Consider the following 13,969-nt stretch of genomic DNA (forward strand, 5'->3'; position numbering starts at 1 on the left):
AGTCTTCTTCCTCATATTTGTTACTTAGACTTGCAATCTTCATGGATATGTTTCTTGCTGAAGTTTATCAAGTTCCAACAAGACAACAATGACCTTGGCTTGGCAAACCTAGTTGACACACTATTGTCATGACTTTACCTTTGACTATTTTCATTAATAAATGCTTGAATTCAACAACAAACTTGAATGATTTGACATAATTTGTGGAGTGTCGAGTACCATCGAACCAACATCGAACATGGACACTTAATGTTTCACCATAAACATTTCTTAACCTCTTAACGTGTCTTCAACTCAAACTCTTTGGAATTTTGACTCGAAATCAGACCTATTTTGATTTTTCAATTTTTTTGTCTTTGACTCACTAGATCAATACTTATTCCCTACCATAACTTGGACTTCATAAAAATGACTTAACTTACGCAAGGAATTTTCTTTTAACATTTAATATAAAAAACTTGCACCAATTTACAACACTTTTAAAATAACCTTTTGCATTAACCCTTTTACAATGTAGCCATCTCTGTTATACCTTACTCAAAATACTCTTTCACTTTAGGGATGACTAAATTGTTGCACTGAACCACCTCACTAGTCACACTTCTAATACTAAGATTATTACAATACAATTTTTTCAACCGTGATACTTCATAGTTTGTCTTTCTCACTTGTTTCTGGGTATAGTCACCATATTTTATAAATGAATTAATTTGATACTTTATGAAAGCTAAGAAAAAATGACATACACTTGCTTTATTTTTATAGTGTGCTCCCACTGACATATTTCATGTTACTTCTCTTAAAGAGAATGATGTATGGGGGCACTTTTGTAACTTAATATTCACCTTTTAATCAATAATGTTGCGTGTTTTGGCTTGTGCCTGGCTCGTGCCATAAATGCCGCCCCCTCGATCTCTTTAACTCTGACCGATAATTTCTGCATTGTTGTCCTATATTAATTTATAGTCAGCACCTCTTTGTTTTAAGTAGTTTGGTAACATTTTCCCATGAGATGACTTGAAAATCACACCAGGTGACTCTCTTCTATAAGCATATTGTTCGATTAGGCCCAGCGTGAACACTGTTTGTTTGAAATGTCAATTCAAATCATACAGCTTCATTTTTCATGTCCTCCTTAGCATAATCACGCATAGTCCAAAGCATGGATTTTCTTCTTTACTTGATGAATGTATTCTACATTGAATGCTTGTTTAATGGAGTGGGGTGGCCCTCAAATAGATAGTACACAACCTACAGATCGATTTCAGGTTCTCACAATACGCTTCTCCGGACCATGCAGCAACATATCAAAGAAATCGATCTGCAATTCCTTTTGCTTGCCCACAATAAGTTTCACAAATGCAACAATTGGGAAAGACAAGTTCATGATCCTCCATGACTTGAAGTTGATTGCAAACAACTAAGAGCATTCTGCCATACACAAACATCTGCAGATCTGCAATTCTATTTTCTTGCCCACAATAAGTTTCACAAATGCAACAATTGGGAAAGACAAGTTCATGATCCTCCATGACTTGAAGTTGATTGCAAACAACTAAGAGCATTCTGCCATACACAAACATCTGCAGATCTGCAATTCTATTTTCTTGCCCACGATAAGTTTCACAAATGCAACAATTGGTTAAGACAAGTTCATGATCCTCCATGACTTGAAGTTGATTGCAAAAACGTAAGAGCACTCTGCCATACACAAATATCTGCAGATCTGATCTTCTTCGGTGCCCAACTATGCATATTTGTTGTAGTGTTGTAGTACATTTGATTTTCTTCTTTACTCTCCAGGCATATATACTTTCTGCTTATCTCTATCAACTCAAAAAATTGTTTATAGATGTAGCCATTTTCTTGTTCATAATTCATATACATCAAAGCTTGAAAAAAAAACTTCACTATGTGAGTATTGACATCGCTTTCCAATAGCCACTACGTAGCTATTTTGAGTAGAATTTATATCTTCTATCAATGTCACACCTCAACTATGATTTATATATCTAACCATGATTGAATACTATATCATTATTTTGAGTGGAATTCATATCTTCTATCAATGTTACACCTCAATTTTGATTTATATCTCTAATCATGATTGAATTATATATTACTATTGATATCTATCTTAGCCATGAATCTAGCAAGAGTTAAGAGGAAACAAATCTCTTTGAGTTGTAACCCTTTTTTATAATGCAAAATTCAAAAAACTTGCACCTCAAAAAATTACATCCCTCTAGAGACTTGATAGATGATGGTTAAGATGAAGCACTCTCTCTTTCTCTTAAATTGCATTTTTGAATGCATAAATAGATTCAACCCTTTGAAAATCTCATGGAATGAAATAACTTAAACATGCAATTCCAACCACCATTTGCTCCATTCAAAATTAACCTTTAATAAAGGGTCAAAATATAAAATAACGATACTTGAAATGATATGACAATAAAAATTTAATTTTTAAACTATATATAGTATGTAAATTTTTGACATTGAAATAATTTAGTTAACCCATGTCAGGGAAAGTTGATTCCGGTGTCAAGGTTGACTAAGTTAAACAGTGATGGTTTTGGGGCACATGGTATTGTGTACCCATGATTTTTTTCCTATGGTATTGCATGTAATGGAACCTATAAAAAAACTGGACTTCATCGTAATGTAGGCCAGGGAAGTGACGTGAAGGCTCACTTGGTTGGGTTGGCTAGGATTTTGGCCAATCTCTTTATTAAGGTGGGTTTTCCTAGAATTGAGGTTATAATCTTAAAAATTAGGTGGGTTTTCCTAGAATTGAGGTTATAATCTTAAAAATTGGTATAAAAGCGAAAGGTTGTGTTTTGGCTTCAGACAGACGCTTTTTGTTGCGAAGGGTTGTTTGGCTTGGTGTATGGAGAGATCGACGCAGATTATATAGCATATCTGGCGGTGAGCTATTGAGATTGTTGTGCAAAATGATGTTGAAAATGGTGGTTGTTATCAATAGCAGAAAAGTCAAGCACAAAGCAATAAAGTTCAGGTCATGCGTTCCAGGAGTATGATCAAAGGTTTGTGTGAGGCTACATACAAGCACGAATAAAGCTAAGGTGAAAGGTGGTTGTCCAAGAGGGATGCACCGAATCCTTAGTCGTGATAGCCACGAGTACCAAGGGAGCTCTAAGGTAAGGGAAAGAGCTAACCACCCATATAGTGGGTATTTAATGTCTTTAGAGCAGCACGCGACTTAACGCGATAACATGGGAGCGGGCAAATTCGGTATTAAATAATATTTGCCCCCTCCCGTGTTATCGGGCTAAGTGGCGTGCTGCTCTGAGGACATTAAATACCCAATATATGACTGGTTAGCTCCAGCCCTAATGTAAAGTAGGAGGCACTGATGCATATCTAGGATCAAGAAGAATTTTATTGGATCATGTACATGGATGAAGTTAACGCCCTGAAGCGAATGTACTTCTAGCAGGTGGATGCGTTGGAGAGAGGCGATGATGCCGTGATGTATAATGGTGCCAACAAGTGGTTGTCGAGGAGGGTTGCATTGAAACGAGAGTGAGGTTTGAAGCTGCCTACAAGCGTTAATCTATTTAGGAAAACCTAGATCTGAGCAGGGGGCATTATTCTTGGAGCATTTGAAACGGAGAACCGGCTAGGACGCGATCTGGGTGTTAAAAGATCTAGACTGGGTGTTTGAAAATGCAGACAATGCAAATCGATGATAAGGAGGAGTTGGGAAGCAAGGTGAATTGGTATGGAGCTGCCTGTTTAGAGATGTTGCCCTCATCGCACGAGTTGGGGAAGGACATTGCTTACCACATAGAATGGAAGCGCATCCAACTAAACACCCAGAGTCAATAGCGCGGACAGGAGGGAAAGGAAACACTCGGTTCTGTCAGGGCCATGTCGAAGAGGAAGATCGTGGTCGGTGGTGGAGAAAGGCAGCTCCACAAGGCAGATATTCATAATGACGCCAGAGAAATCAATGTCAGGTCTTGGATCGAGAGGCGGGGAAAATTACATGGTGGAAAGGGACATATTCGAGAGGGTGTTAGACCTAGCGAGGTAGCACAACACGTCTGTAATGCGGCTGGAACCCCTGTGGTAGATTTCTCGAGAGCTTCGAAGTTTTTCCAAGGTCGTGATTTGGCCGTGATAGTGAAGGGACACCGTCAGCGTTGTGACTATGCTACAAAGATTTGAATATTGGGTTATCCTTAATGTAGCAAGGTTGAATGGAGTTGATGCATTGAGCCTACAGGAGAACGCGCATTAGAGATGTTTCTGAGACATCTCCTAATAGCGCCTGAAAATGGCGCTTAGAGATCCCTCTGGCAACAAGTTAACAGAAGAAGCTAAGTGCGGTTTTCAAGGTTGAGAGAAATTGTTGGATAAAAAATCAACGAGCAGGGCAGGGGGGTAAAGACAACCTTTTCGTATGGACTAGATCAGGTCTTCTGCATGATTAGATTTTGGGGAAGATCTGGTGATGATGGTGTCGGTGCTTTTCCAGGAGACGTGGAAGTGCATCCTAGTGACCAAGAGTCTCATGGTTGTTGTAAGGAGCGAGCGAGCTTCTGCTTGGAATATCAAGAATGTGGTATTGGTGCCATATCGTGGATTGTTGATCGTGCCAAGAATGGCTCGTAGGAATGTTCAACGTAATCGATGAGAAATATGGAAAATGGATCATGAGATCCATGAGAGATGAGAGGATAGTCATACAAAAACAATAGGGGTAAAAATAAAATAAAAAATTATTATAATGGATTTAAAATTTGGATGTAAATTTGTATATATTTATAAGATTTTTTAAGGTAGGTGTATCATTTGGTAAATAATTGATAAACTCTGGGTTAGAATTAAGTGATAGGGGAATGTCAGGTTAACAAATACTCAGTTAAAAAAATTGAGGGGGTAAGGGCTGGAGTGAGGGGTTGTTTCATTTAGCAGTTTTTGGTAGATTTAGTCAAGGAACCCTAAGTAAAGTTTAAGGGGAATTGTTAGATAAAATTGACTCGAGTTTAGAGTTAAGGTTGACTAGGTTAAACAATGATTGTTTTGGGGCACATGGTATTGTGTATTTATGGTTTTTTGCCTATGGTATTGCATATAATAGAGCCTATAGAAAACTAGAAAAACTTCATTGTAATGCAGGCCAAGAAAGTGTGCAGTGAAGACTCATTTGACAGGGTTGGCCAAGATTTTGGCCAACACCAATAAAATTTAATTAAAGTAGTCTGGTAACATTTTCCCATGAGATGACTTGAAAATTACACTGGGTGACTTTCTTCCATAAGCATATTGTTCGATTAGGCCCAGCGTAAACAACCATTTTCCCATGAGATGACTTGAAAATTACACTGGGTGACTTTCTTCCATAAGCATATTGTTCGATTAGGCCCAGCGTGAACACTCTTTGTTTGAAATGTCAATTCAAATCATACAGCTTCCTTTTTCATGTCCTCCTTAGCATAATGGATTTTCTTCCTTACTTGATGAATGTATTCTACATTGAATGCTTGTTTAATAGATAGTGCACAACCTACAAACCAATTCCAGGTTCTCGCAATACGCTTCTCCGAACCATGCGGCGACATATCAAAGAGATCGATCTGCAATTCTATTTGCTTGCCCACACAAAATTTCACAAATGCAACAATTGGGAAAGACTTGAAGTTGATTGCAAACAACTAAGAGCACTCTGCCATACACAAACATCTGCAGATCTGATCTTCTTCAGTGCCCAACTATTCATATTTGTTGTAGTGTTGTCTGTAGATTTGATTTTCTTCTTTACTCTCGATGCATATATACTTTCTTCTCATCTCTATCAACTCAAAAAATTGTTTATGGATGGTGCCCAACTATGCATATTTGTTGTAGTGTTGTATGTAGATTTGATTTTCTTCTTTACTCTCCATGCATTTATACTTTCTACTCATCTCTATCAACTCAAAAAATTGTTTATCGATGCAACCATTTTCTTGTTCATAATTCATATGCATCAAGCCTTTAAAAAACTCCACAATGTGAGTATTGACATCGCTTTTCAATAGCCACTACGTCACCTATTTTGAGTAGAATTTATACTTTCTATCAATGTTACACCTCAATTCTGATTTATATCTCTAATCATGATTGAATTCTATCAATTTTACGCCTCAACTCTTATTTATATTTCTAATTACGATTGAATTTTATATTATTATTGATATCCATCTTAACTATTAATATAAAAGTTAAGAGGAAACAAATCTCTAGTCCTACAACTTTTTTCTATAAATCAAAATTTTAAAAAAATTGCATCTTTAGGGACTTGATAGATGATGGTTAAGATGAAGGATGATCTCTCTCTTAAATTGCAATTTTGAATGCATAAATATATTCAACCCCTTGAAAATCACTTGAATACATGGAATGAAATAACTTAAACATGCAATTCCAACACATATTTGCTCCATTCAAAATTAATCCTTAATAAATGGTCAAAACATAAAATAATGATATTTGAAATGCTATCACAATAAGAATTTAATTTTCCAATTATTTTATATATAGGCATATTATTATTATTTTAAACTATATATAGCATGTAAATTGTTGACATTGAAATAATTTAGTTAATACTTGTTAGGTAAAATTCACTTAGGTTTAGAGTCAAAGTTGACCAAGTTAAACAATGAAGGTTTTGAGGCACATGGTCTTGTGTACCCATGGTTTTTCTACCATGGTATTGCATGTAATGGAACCTATAAAAAATTGAAAATACTTTATCGTAATGCATCGTAATGCAGGTTAGGGAGGTGAGGGGTGAAGGGCTCACTTAGTCAGGTTGGTCAGAATTTTGGGCCAGGCTAATGAAATTTCATTAGGGTAGGTTTTCCCCTAGAGTTGGGTTTTCCAAGTTAAATATCATGTGTATATTTTATTGCTTATATGTTTTGTTGCTGGTTTTTATTCCTCTAGATAAATCTCTATAAATATAACTTTGCTTTCTAGTTAAAATCTTAACAATTGGTATTTTGGCTTCAGAAAACGCTTTTTGTTGCCAAGGGTTATTTGGCCTGGTGTATGGAGAGATCGATGCAGATTATATAGCGTATCCGGCAGTGAGCTATTGACATTGTTGTGCAAAATGATGTTGAAAATGGTGGTTGTCATCAACCGCTAAAAAGCCGACCGCAAAGCAATAAAGTTTAGGTCGTGTGTTCCAAGAGTATGATCAAAGGTTTGTGTTGGGCTACATACAAGCACTAATAAAGCTAAGGTGAAAGGAAGCTGTCTAAGAGGGATGCACCAAATCCATAGTCATTATAGCCACGAGTACCAAGTGATCTCTAAAGCAAGGTAAGAGGCACTGATGCAGATCTAGCATAAAAAAGAATTGTATTGGATCCTGTACATGGCTGAAGTTAACGCCCTAAAGCAGATGTACTTGTAGCAGGTGGATGCGTTGAAGAGAGGCGATGATGCCTTGATGTATAATGTTGCCAACAAGCAGTGGTCGAGGAGGGTTACATTGAAACGAGAGTGAGGTTTGAAGCTACCTACAAGGGTTAATCTACTTAGAAAAACCTGGATCTGAGCAGGGGGCATTGTGCTTAGAGCATTTGAAACTGAGAATCGACTAGGACGCGATTTGGGTGTCAAAAGATTTAAACTAGGTGTGTGAAAATGAAGATAATGCAAATCAAGGGTAAGAAAGAGTTGGGAAGCAAGGTGAATTAGTATGGAGTTTCCTATTTAAAGATGTTTCCCTCATCACACCGGTTGCAGATGAAAATTGCTTACCACACTGAATGGAAGTGCATCTACCTAAACACCCAGAGTCGATAGCGCGGACAGGAGGGAAAGGAAACACTCGGTTCTCTGAGGGCCATGTTGAAGAGGAAGATTATGGTCGGTGGTGGAGAAAGGCCGCTCCACGAGGCAGATATTCATACTAATGCCAGATAAATCAATGCCAAGTCTAAGATCGAGAGGCGTGGAAAATTACATTATAGCAATGGACATATAAGAGAGGGTGTTGGACCTAGAAAAGTAGCATAACACGTCTGTAGTGGGGCTAGAATCCCTGTGGTAGAGATCGTGAGAGCCTCAAAGGTTTTTCAAGGTCGTGATTTGGCCGTGATAGTGAAGCGACACCGTCAGCGCTGTGACTATGCTACAAAGATTTGAATAATGGGCTATCCTTAATGTAGAAAGGTTGAATGGAGTTGATCCATTGAGCCTACAGGAGAGCGTTCATTAGAGATATTTCTGAGACATCTCCTAATAGCGCCTAAAAATGGCGCTTAGAGGTCCCTCTACCAACAAGTTGAAAAAAAAAAGCTAAGTGCGATTTTCAAGCTTGAGAGAAATAGTTGGATTAGAAATGAACCAGCAGAGCAAGGAGGTAAATACAACCTTTCCGTATGCAGTAGATCGGGTGTTCTACATGATTATCTTTTTGGGCAGATCTGGTGATGATGATGTGGGTGCTTTTCCAGGAGACGTGGAAGTGCATCCTAGTGACCAAGAGTCTCATGGTCGTTGTAAGGAGCGAGCTTCTGCTTCGACACATCAAGAATGTGGTATTGGGTGCCAGATCGTAGATTGTGGATCATGCGAGGGATGGCTCACGGGAAGGTTCAACGGAAGCAATGAACAACATAGAAAATGGGTCATGAGAGATGAGAGAATGGCCCTACAAAGACAAGGACAAACACAAGGGTAAAGAAAAAATAATATATTATTATTATTATAATGGAGTTAAATTTTATATGTAAATGGGCACATAGATGTAAGACCAAGGCATGTGTATTATTGGGTAAATCACTAGTAAAGTCTGGTTAGACCTAAGTGATAAGGGGATGTTGGGTTAACAAATACTGTGGGTTAAAAAATTGAGAGGGGTGCCAACTAGAGTGAGGAGGGTTGTCTCACTTCGCAGTTTTGGCTGGATTTAGTCAAAGAACCCTAAGTCAAGTTTAAGGGTAGAATTGTTAGGTAAAATTGACATGGTTTTGGGGCATATGGTATTGTGTATCTATGGTTTTCTTCTCATGATATTGCATATAAAGGAGCCCATAAAAGGATGGAAATACTTCATTGTAATGAAGGGGGGGAAGGTGAGTCTTGAAGTCTCACTTGGTCAAGTTGGTCAAGAGTTTGGCCAAGGCTAATGAAATTTAATTAGGGTATAATTTTGCTCTCTAGTTAAAACCTTAACAACATGAACATTGAAATATTTTATTTATGGATTACATTGTTCATATTAAAGAATTGTTCTCTATCAATATATTTTTAAATGCATCTCAATATTACTTAATTTTATATATTGAATTTTTTTATTTATGAATTGAATTTTTTAATTACTATTAATATGTTTTAAATGTGAAATAGAAATTTAATATTAAAAATTGAATTAATTACACATCTTTAGAACGAATTGATTTTTTTTTACTTTCAATACTTTTCTTTGCACATTGAAGCTTTTTACTTTTAATATGTTTTAAATGTCAAATAGAAATTTTATATTAAGAGTTCACTTCTTTTTTTCTTTTTCTTTTTTCACTGTGGTGGAAAAACCTATCAAACTCAGTTAGTCAAACCAACAGCGAGGACAACCATCTCTTAGCTGACTCATCACTGTTATCAAGGAAAACCATGCTGCCTTTTAATAACCCCTCAGACCCCTCAGGTGGTCCCTAGGGGAGCAGGCTTTCACTCCTGCCAGATGCCTCTGGGTCATGGGTCCTTAACCTATTTCCTTACGTCGGAGAAAGACACGCTCTTAGCCAAGCACAAGCAGTTTTACGACATACTCTAGGAATTACACATGTCCAGAAGGAATTGAATCTTTTTACCTTCAATTATTTCTTTTATTTGCACATTGAAATATTTTATTGTGTTTCATATATATACATATATGTTTATGCTTTTCCAAAATTGATATTAAAGTAAATTAGTTAAGATGGATAATAAAATGGTTTATTTAATTTCCAATTGAAATATGAAAATATAAATAATATCAATTTTATTTGTTTTTTTTTAATTACTTTAAAAGAATTGTAAAAGTTGATATAAAATCATCTTATTTCATATGGACATGGATATATTTTATTTATAAATGAGAGTGAAATATTTTTACCATATCTAGTTTGTATTGGGTTATAATATCAACAACAAATAAAGTAAGCATAATTAGAGTGAGACTAAGTTTTATAATACTTTTAAGCAAAACTAACCAATATATTTTGATTATTTTATTTTTATTTTAAAAGGGACACATCTCAAATTCACATTGAGAACTGACAAAATTACACATCACCCAAGTATATTGGGCTATAGAATGAGCCTCTGGCTCATCATTAATTTGAGTAGAATTTATATCTTCTATCAATGTCACACCTCAACTTTGTTTTATATATCTAACCATAATTGAATTGTATATAATTTTGGAACAAGTTAATCTCATGGACTCACAACAACAACAACAAAAACAAGCAATTCTCTTCTCATTTTTTCTCACAAAAACATCACCCCAACCATGGGATCTGATACCAAAATGATGCAGATCCAAAATAAAAAATAATTATAAACTTTTATTTATCATTTCTACTTGTTCATTCCTTCTACCAGAAAATTATTTATAGAAACATTGAGGAATTATTTGAACCATGAAAATTTGGTTCATATCCTCCATTCCTTGAAAATATCAAATTCAATCCCTTAAATATCTCTACTATCCAAAATACTACTCAACTCCTACAACTATATGTCAAATTAATAGATTGGTTACATTACATGTCATTTGAAAGATGTTGGCATTATGATACAAGTGTTGTCCTTGATGGCAACTCACTCAGAGGTTGATACAGGTGATGGTAACTCAATCAAAGGACAGATCTTAGTACAGCAGGTCAAGAGAGAGATATACGCAGGTTCATTGTGACAAAGCCGCATATACATGTGGGTTAGATGTTCGAAGACGCGTATGCGTATACACGCACTTTCACGCAAGGAAAAGCGTGTACATAAGGGAGAACTTATGTTTTGGTCCGTGGTATTTAGTCCTTGGTATTTGAACCTATGGTTGTGGACCATGGTATCTCGTCTAAAGTGTTGATCCCAAGTATTGGGTCCATGGTATTGTTTCTACATGGTTTTGGACCATGGTATTGAGAGAAGCCTAAACCTATATAAGGAGAAGATCATTAGGCAAAGATGGAGGAGCAAGGAATGTATGTCTGATGAAGTGTGAAGATCTAGCATGCTGGTTATGGGTTTGTGATGCTTGGCTCAAGTTGGAAATGACAGCGAAGGTATAAGTAATTATCTTTAGATCTGTATGCGGGTTGTCTTTGGTGAAAGCGCGTATACACGCGATTCTGATATAGTCAAGTAGCGTATGCATTATGAGATTTGGAGTTTCAGGTTGCTGTTGGTTCTAGTGGTTGTTACAGAGTTCTAGGCTCTGGACTGTGTTCTGGTAACTATGTTTTGATGACAGGATTTCAGTGATTCAGTATTGAGTGATTTAGAGATTTATGATACATGTATAAGTTGATGATTGTATTGCAGCAGTGATTGTTTTGTACTTATGGATCCAGTCTGAAAATTGATGAAACGTGGTCCCTGGAAGAAAAGAGGGTTGTAGCCCTCTGTAGGTTGCAGCCTGCGTGCTGGTAAAGGACTGCACCAGTACATTGTAAAAGAAGTTTCTTATTAAAGGAAGATAGAAACAAATTGCAGCAGGTGGTTTTCACCCACATTAGGTTTCCACCTTATATCATGGTGTTCATGTGTGCTCTTTATGTGTGATGATCTATTCTATTTACTGTTCATATGGTTAATAATGTTCTGATGCATTCCTAACTAAATCATAAAGTTTACTGGATGTATGCTAGTTGCTTTTAACACAGTCGCGTATATACACAGATATTCTTAACTGAAGTAGCGTATATGAATCTGAGTATGAAAATGAAAAAGTATCTGATTTGCTAACACTGATTCACCCCCCCCCTCTCAGTATTATTTCCAACAATTGGTATCAGAGCAGGTCCTTTAGAAGAAGCTTGATCGCTTGAAGGAAAGATCCATCAGAATGGCTAATCTAGAAAGAGAGGCATCCATGAGGCCACCAGTCTTTGACGGGAACAACTTTACCCACTGGAAGATAAGAACCACGACATATATACAATCTCTTGGAGCAGAAGTTTGGGGAATCGTGGGAGGATACACATACCCATCAGCAATTCCTATAGATACAGCAGAGAGAAAGCAATATGAACTCAATGCCAAAGATGTTTCTGTCTTATTGGGAAGTTTGACACAATCAGAATTTATGAAGGTCATGCATTTCAAATTAGCGAAGGAAATATGGGACAAAATCATTCTAAGCTACGAAGGAGATGAACAAGTAAAAAGAGCAAAGCTTCAAACTCTCAGAATCTGGTATGAAAATCTTAAGATGCATAGTAATGAAAGCATAGCTAATTACTTCCTGTGTATAGATGAGATTGTAAATTGTATGAGGAATCTGGGTGAAGAATTTAAGGAAGTTGTCTTAGTTGAAAAGGTTTTGAGATCCTTGTCTGCTAAATTTGATTCCAAAGTGTCTTCCATAGAAGAAAAGGAGGATCTGTAGAAAATCACCATGTCGCAGCTTCACGAATCTTAACTGCTTTTGAGATGAGAAAAGAGGGACCATTAGAAGCCGCATTCGAAGCATCAGGATACATGTCAGAAGAAGAAGATGAGGTAAATTTTGTCAAGAATCTTGAACGGGGAACTAGACGGTTCAAAGGTAAGCTACCTTTCAAATGCTTTTCATGTGGTAGAGTTGGTCACTACGCTGCTAGATGCCCTCATAACAAAGGAAAGATGTTTGGATAAGGAAATAGAAGCTATTATACCCATGTTAAAAGTAATCACTCATTCAATGGTAGTGAAGACATTGGAAGTCTCATGGAATATGAAAATAAGGATGCAGAAACTGAAAAAGTTACCAGATTAAATGAACAATTGGAGTCAGTAACCAGAGTAAGGGAGCAATTGCAGGATATAGTAAAAGATCAGAGCATAACAATTCAGAGACTTGAATCGAAGATCCTCTCTCTAAAAGAAGATCTTGAAAAATCAAAGAAGCATAATAGAGAAGCTCTTGAAGAACAAGAACAAGAAGTGATCGAATTAAGGCAACAAGTGGAAGAAGGAAGAAAAGCTAAAGAAAACATAAGGAAGCAATATCTAGAAAAGGAAGAACAACATCAGGTTGAGGTAAATATCTTAAAAATTAAATTAGAAGAAAAGGATAAATTGTTACGATTTCAAGATAGTACTAAGATCTTGGATGACATTCTTGGTAGTCAAAGATCCCCTACTATCAAAACTGGTCTTGGCTTTTATGAATCTGTTGAAGGTGAATCTAGCTCACAAGGTGAGGCAAGGAACTCTAATGAGATGCTCAACAAGGAACAACTAAGGAAAGAAATTCCTCAAAGAAAATCCTTTGCTCCTAACTATGGAAGTGATAGACGATTATTTCCTCCATTGAATAATATTGAATGTTATGTATGTCATAATCTTGGACATGTTGCAGCGAGATGTAGAAGTAGAATGTTTCAAGACCATCACACAAGATCATCACATTTCAGAGGATATTGTTTTGCCTGCAATGTGTTTGGACACAAAGCAATTGATTGCAATAGAAGGAACATGAAATATGTAATATGTTATACATGCAACAAGCTTGGACATAGAGCAAGGAAATGTAGGAGCAAATTTCAAAATTCAAAGCAAGAGGACCATACATCATCACAGTTCCAGGAATTGAAGAAGACAGAATTAGAGACAGAAAGGTGTGACATAACTCAGTTAGCTGACATAACAGACACAGGGGAAACTGAAAGTGAATACCTTCAGTATTCCAGCTTGCATACACTGATATAATGAAGATAAGTCGCGTATATACGTGAGTTAGAGGCTT

This window comes from Pinus tabuliformis, chromosome 9, assembly GCF_031772625.1.
Source record: "Pinus tabuliformis cultivar Carrire ecotype Pingquan chromosome 9, CPIR1, whole genome shotgun sequence".
Classification (NCBI taxonomy): Eukaryota; Viridiplantae; Streptophyta; class Pinopsida; order Pinales; family Pinaceae; genus Pinus; species Pinus tabuliformis.